At 36.2% G+C, this 7,138-nt stretch overlaps 1 pseudogene; it reads left to right on the plus strand.

Moving 5' to 3' along the window:
* The window catches only part of LOC137656187 (uncharacterized), an 11,263-nt pseudogene extending 4,423 nt beyond the window's left edge, over window positions 1-6,840 (plus strand).
* Window positions 6,841-7,138: the final 298 nt, after the last annotated feature.

Genomic DNA, 7,138 nt, shown 5'->3' on the forward strand with positions numbered 1-7,138 from the left:
GCTCTTCATCTTCAGTTTAACGACTACCTGCCATTCTGCTTGTATTAGTGTTCCCTCTTAAATTCATCTGCTCTGTCTTTTACCTCATGCCAAGCAGCCATTCTGCTTGCCTTAGTGTGCCTTCTTAAATCCATCTGCTCTTCATTTTCTTCTTTACGGCTAGCTGACATTCTACTTGCAGGAGTTTTTTTTTTCTTCATCCTATGCTTCACGTCTAGCTGCCATTCTGCTTGCATTAGTGTTCCTTCTTGAATTCATCTCTATTTCGTCTACTCCTTCACGTCTAGCTGCCATTTTACTTAGATTGGTGTTACCTCTTAAATACCTCTGCTCTTCATCTTCAGCTTCATGTCTAGCTGCCATTCTGCTTGTATTAGTGTTCCTTCTTAAATCCATGTGCTCTTCGTCTTCTGCCTCACGTCTAGCTGATTTCTTCTTGGATTGGTGTTCCTTCAAAAATCCACCTGCTCTTAATTTTCTGCTTTATGTCTCGCTGCCATTCTACTTGCATGAACTTTTTTTTTCTTTTTTTCTTCTTCATCTTATCCCTCACGTCTAGCTGCCGTTCTCCTTGCATGAGTTTCCCTCAGTTAATTTTTCTGCTCTTCTGTTTCCAGCTATCCTTTTTTTAACCTAGTTTGTCTTACCGGTCTTACCGAAGGAGAACCTCTTTTTGGGTGGCATCATTTTATAGAAAACTGAAAAAATTAAAAAATTACATAAGACTCAACCATTGAATATTCTGTACAATCTCTTTTAGGGTGGCATGATTTTGTAAAAAAAAAAAAAAAAAAAAAAAGGCGGTGGGTTGGGGGAATTACATAACACAATCATTAAATATTCTGTAAGTTTTTGTATATTTTATCAAAAGGAGAAGAAAATCATTATATGGAGTATGTGATCGGGGTGTTAACCCCCAAAGACCCATCTTTTTTGGAAATTTTTTTCAAAAGAATATAGCCACAAATAATCCTTTATTGTCATACAATTTCTGTCAAAAATCACTAAAATTGGTTCATTATCATTAAATGCAGTTTTAGGGGGTATATATATATATATATATATATATATATGTGTATATATATGTATATATATATATATATATATATATATATATATATATATATATATATATATATATATATATATATATATATATGGGGCCAGTACACTCCCAATGTGGTTCTTGATCAAAATACAGATAGAAACGTTAGATTTTTCAATTATCTATATTGAACCTCATTTTGGGTGGCATAATTTTGAAGAAAACTAAAAAAAAAGATATATAGATTACAAAAGATTTAACATTGAATAGAGTTTTAGAGTTTGTAATTATGGGGCTCGCAGACGCACTAACGTGGTTTTTGATAAAAAAAAAATATCACCGTTAAATGTGCAAAATCCATCTTTAATCAAATGCTGAGTTACAATCCTATCAATTACCTACAACGGTGAAGATGAGTTGATTTCAATTCCAAGTACAAAAATGCTGAATTCGACTGGTATATGTACAGAAGAATTGTCATTGACTTTTATCTTTTTTCGAGGCTAAATGGTACGCTCACTATCATACAAGCATCCTTGATCTGGGATCCTACTCTGGCCAGTCAGATGCTATTGCCTTTGAGTGATTTCGGTTCGAGACTCTGATCACGAGGTCGTTAAGAAAATCCAGACAAAATTGTATCAAAATATATGGTTTAATTGAAAAATTAAAAAACACGTTTAAATGTGCAAAATTTATCCTTATTCGAATGCCAAGTTACAAACCTACCAATTAGCTACGATGGTAAGATGGGTTGATTTCAGTTCTAAGTACAAAACATGAATTTGACGGGTATATGAAGAGAAGAATTGGTACGTTCACTGTCATACAAGCATCCTGGATCTGGGATGCAACGCCGGCCTCATATTCCTGAAGTCCGGTGTAGTATATACAAGCCCCGCCCCTTGCCCATCATCCGTGGCCAGGCTCCACCCCTTTACGTTATACCAGCTACAGCTGTGTAAACAACCTTCAAAAACATGCATATAGCTGTTTGAATGAAGCCTATTTTATAGACAATTAATGTAAATATATATGATATGTATATGCCATTGAGTTTTCTCCCTTTCTAGGGTACGCTGTACAAAATTATCATGGTGTAATAAGTTTAGTTGAAGGGTAACACTGTAAATCCCGCCAATTTTCGTCAATAATTCCACATTAGAAAGTCGAGAAAATTAATTCGAATGCATACCATTTTTACGTCATATTTGGCTAAGGACTGGGTATATATACTTATATGTTATATGATTTTTTTTTTTTAATACTAATGAAACAAGATAGCCTATTAGCTTTACGTTCAAATTATATTCATTTATTACAACATCCGTGTTTAATACCAATACATGGACAGCATTCTCAGAGCCCGCCTTTCGTTCAGACATGGATTTTGCATGAAGTGAACAGCTTTAAAACTAGTGATATTGTAGTAGAGAAGGAGTGTGTGACTTTTAGGATAAATATGAGGTGTAGAGAAGACTTTCAACGGTGGAAAGATTTGTTTTGCTTGCAAAATCGTTTGTGCTTCAACACGTACAACACATACACTCCGTGGGGCAGAGGAAATTATTTCGCCAAAATCTGAAATGTCACCATGGATTCCAACAAAAAGGCGTTAAGAAGACATATACTGGTAAGCATTAGCTATTCATAAGAAAAACTATTTCAAGGAGTATTGTTGAGCTAGATTTGGATTAAAGCTGGGTATTCGTATTAGCGGCTGAAACTTTTCTGGTCAGTTTGATTGTATTTATAATTGCTTAGGCATTCCTTCCTGTCGTAAATCACATATTGTGGCAGTATGACCTCCCATCCACTATGAATACCACACACACACACACACACACACACACATATATATATATATATATATATATATATATATATATATATATATATATATATATATTTGTATTTGTTTATTTTTTAATACTATATTTTAGTCCCTGATATACATACAGCATGTCTATAATGCAGTCCCTTTTTTCAGAAATCTTATACAGTACAGTGAAGCTCATTTGTCTTCTTCGACTAATGTCAAGTGCGTAAAATATAGTACGAGGTTAAAAAAAATAAAATAAAATGGTAACCGACTTAAAGCTTGAGATATATAGTATAAGCTCTAAGCTTGAGATATATAGCATAAGTTATAAGCTCAAGATATATAGTATAAGCTCTAAGCTTAAGATGTATAATTTAAGCTCGAAGCTTCAGATATATAATATAAGTTCTAAGCTGAAGATGTATAATATAAGCCCTAAGCTTAAGATATATAATATAAGCTCTAAGCATGATATATATAACGTAAGCTCTAAGCTTAAGATATATAAGTTGCCAAATATTACTTTAAGCTTAGAAATAAGCTGTAAGCTATATCCCAATCCATCAGTACAGTATGTATATATTGAAATTATGCCCCATGAGTTTTACTTTGTAGCACTACCACAAAAAAATAAAGTACTCCAATGATAAAACATTATGCATTTAATGTTTTTTACAGGAAGTTAAAATCACATTAGAAACTGCATGTACTACTTACAAACATGTTTCTTCTGATTTTGTAGGCCCATCTATCCATTCCTTCCATTTGGCGTTTTCAAAAAGCAAGGAATACAATTTTAGTATTCTCACATCCCAACACAGGGTGGGTATAAAAATTATGTGCTTATATTTTACAGGTTTGATACCAGGTCAAGCATACAGGCACCATTTGTTAAAGATGGACTGGAGTGAAGACTTGTACGATCAAGCCAATAAATCTATAAATCCATCTCCAAAGTCTGTTCAGTATATGTGGACAGTATGGAGGCAGAGTGAGCATGGAGGACTAAATACCCCCATCAATGTTTGATGTAATAAGGAAATATGCAGAAGACCATCCAGAACTCATTCTGAAAAGTAGTCATGATGAGAGCACACAGGCAGCTGAGAGAGGCAGGGGAAGTGGTGTTTATTGATGCAATAGGCTGTGTTGATCAGCTAAACACAGCAGTCATACCATTCCTTTGTGCAGGACCAGCTGGGGCTGTGCCATTGGCTGTGGTTTTCACCTCTTCTCAAGATGAAGCAACATTAACTAAAGGTAATTAATGTGTATAGTGTATCCTTTAATTCTCAGTTTCCTATTTTTTGTGTATTAGCTTTTCAAGTTTTTTATTTTGTACTTTATAGGGTTTGGTATGGTAAAGGAAGCACTTGAGGACTACTCCCTCTATGGGAAAGGAAAGGTGCAGTCCTTCATGACGGACAATTGCGATGCAGAAAGGAAGGCTTTAGCAGTCACTTGGCCTACTTCCCAGCCATTCCTATGTATATTTCACATACTACAACAAGTATGGCACTGGCTCCTTGATTCCAAGCATGGCATCCATAAAAATGATCGTCAAGATCTAATGGCTGCAGTAAAATCTCTTGTTTATGCAGAGTCAAAAGAAGCTTTTCAAGGTTTGCTGGAGAAGCTACTAAACAATACTTTTGCTGAGAAATACCTCAATTTCAAATGGTAATATACGTTTCTCACTATTAGTAAAGTCTTTGGAAAGTAGTACAGGTATTTTTTCTGTTGTATAATATGGATCAAGTTTTATATTTTGATACACATTTTTCCTTTCTTTAACCATGTGTAATAATTCATGTTATAGTGATTTCAATTCAATATTTCAGCTACCTGATCACCCTAGTCCCAAGGCGAGAGGAGTCGGCGATTACCTTCAGAGCTGGTGCAGTGTTGAGAGGCCATCACACTAACATTACTGTGAGGCAACAATGTGTATCATTAAGGATATTATTCTTAATAGGTAAGGATAAAACTTAACTAAGACTAATTTATTTATATCAATTTAATTTTGACATAACTGTACTCAGGACTGGATTTATCTGTATGTGGGTCCAAGACCACTTTTCATTAGTGGACCCCAAAAATAATAATATGAAATAATTTTAGGAAACAATGAAACAAACCATTCATCCCCATGTCCCTGGTATATCCCAACAAGTCCTCAGTGGACCCCTAGTTACCAGCAAGCCTTAGGTTAATGGCCTATGTTGCCCGGTAAAATTTTTGAGCCTGACTAATATATCAGGGGAAGACAATCTTTTCAGAGTGAGAGCCAGTTGAGAAATACATATGAGCTGCTTACGGGCCGGGGAAAGAAAGTGACTACAAACACAGTCTTTTGGAAGCTATACAAATAAATAGGGCTGATGCTGCTTGTCATGAATACTTTTTGTTGGGTTGTGTTGTGTTTATGCTCTAACCCAAGTGCACTAGTAGGTATTATCATTTCTTAATTGTTGGGGAGAAATCTGTTTGTGCTGCTAGCAATGGTTTTAAAGTGGCACCTGTAGATGGTCCATGCCACCCCCCAGAAATCATCTTTGTTACTGTGGAAATTACAATTTAAAGTTTCAATTCCATCTGCTTTAAATCTGCACCCAGGGACCCAACATAAAAAAAGGCTCCAGTTAAGGGTTTGCAGGGCAGACTCCCATGTTAATGTTGATAGTTTGGTGGGCCAGATGTTACACCATAAAGAGTCTGAGATTGACCACCCTAGCTACCGATGACATCTTAACAATATTAGGTAGTTCTTCAAATTATGTTCTGTATTTAGATTCAGTCACATGAAGACATCTTATCAACAGAAGGCAACATATTATTGTTTTATTATATTACAAATATATACTAAGACTTGCATTACTACACTCTTCTTCACATAGCAAAGTAAACTGTCACACAGGGTGGAAGCTAACACAGTTGTTTTTTGAATAGATAGTATTGTTCATAGTAAGAAGATGCCTTTGGCAAGTGACCCTTAGGTGCAGAGCCATCTAATTAACTAGTTTATCATTATTTTCCAGATGCAAGGCCTACAACATTGCTCCGCTGGTAGTGTTTATGGCAGAAATTTTTTACTCTTACATGAGACAGCGCATAGTGGATGTGGCACTGGGTCGACGATGAATCAAGCAAGTGATCTTGGACATATTCCCTTTGGAAGCAGTAAAACCCTTGGGCGGTGGTATATACCAGGTGCAGAGTGAGAGTGACCCAGAACAAATATATGTGGTAGACCTCAATATTGGTATATGCACATGCATTAAAGGAAACAATGGTGCAATCTGCAAGCATCAGGTTGTATGTGCTAACCAAGGGAGGACTGTGGTGCTCCAGATGCTTGTGTTGAACAGCAGCAGCGGTCATCGGTTGGCAGTTTTAGCCCTTGGTGAGGAGAAAGCCCCAAAAGAATGTTTTCTTCAAGTCTTTTAAGGAATTAAAGTGGAAAAACTATTGAAGAAAATTGTGACACTTATATTGAAGGAAATTCATTCAATGATAATTGTACAGGCCCACAGATGGAAACTGAAACATGATGTGATGTCAGCAAGCACCATTTAAGAAGAACATGCTGGAATTGAAGACATTATTGCACAGTCACGTAAGGCGCTTGAAACACTTGTGCAAGCATGTGCTAAATTTGGTACTGCAGACACCCTTATGGGTATGGAAAAGTTCATAGGACGTTTAAGGTCAATAAAATCAGCAAACCAACTAAACAGTTTCTTGAACATAACGGGATCTTCCATGAAAAAAAGGAGCTGGTCGAGGGAAGATACCTTGCCAGCCAACTTCAATCGCAAGAAGAACCCCAGGTATGCCAAGAGGAGCTGCTCCCCTTGGTAAAGGACGTCGACCTTCAACAACTCTTGCATCAAGGCCCAAAAGTCCTCATAACCTGGCCCAAAATGTCAAAAGCAATGTGGCCAATGCCCTGTCCCATAGCACTGGTCACTGATAAAGAAGTTTTTTTTTCTCTCTCTCTCTCTCTCTCTCTCTCTCTCTCTCTCTCTCTCTCTCTCTCTCTCTCTCTGTTTTAATGTATATTTCTTTATTTATAGTTATTTCTGTAACTAGTCATAAAAGGAAACAAATAGTACCTGAGTTTTAATGTATCCATGACTAGATGAAGCTGTGGGTGTGTTAATATCTAAAAGAAAACAAGAACAGCTTAGTTACATATTTATTGTTGGCATTATTAATCGTTATTCTATTTATAGTAATGGGGTGACTTGGTGCCCAGTGCACAGTTATGA

Source organism: Palaemon carinicauda, chromosome 17 (assembly GCF_036898095.1).
Source record: "Palaemon carinicauda isolate YSFRI2023 chromosome 17, ASM3689809v2, whole genome shotgun sequence".
In the NCBI taxonomy this organism is placed as follows: domain Eukaryota; kingdom Metazoa; phylum Arthropoda; class Malacostraca; order Decapoda; family Palaemonidae; genus Palaemon; species Palaemon carinicauda.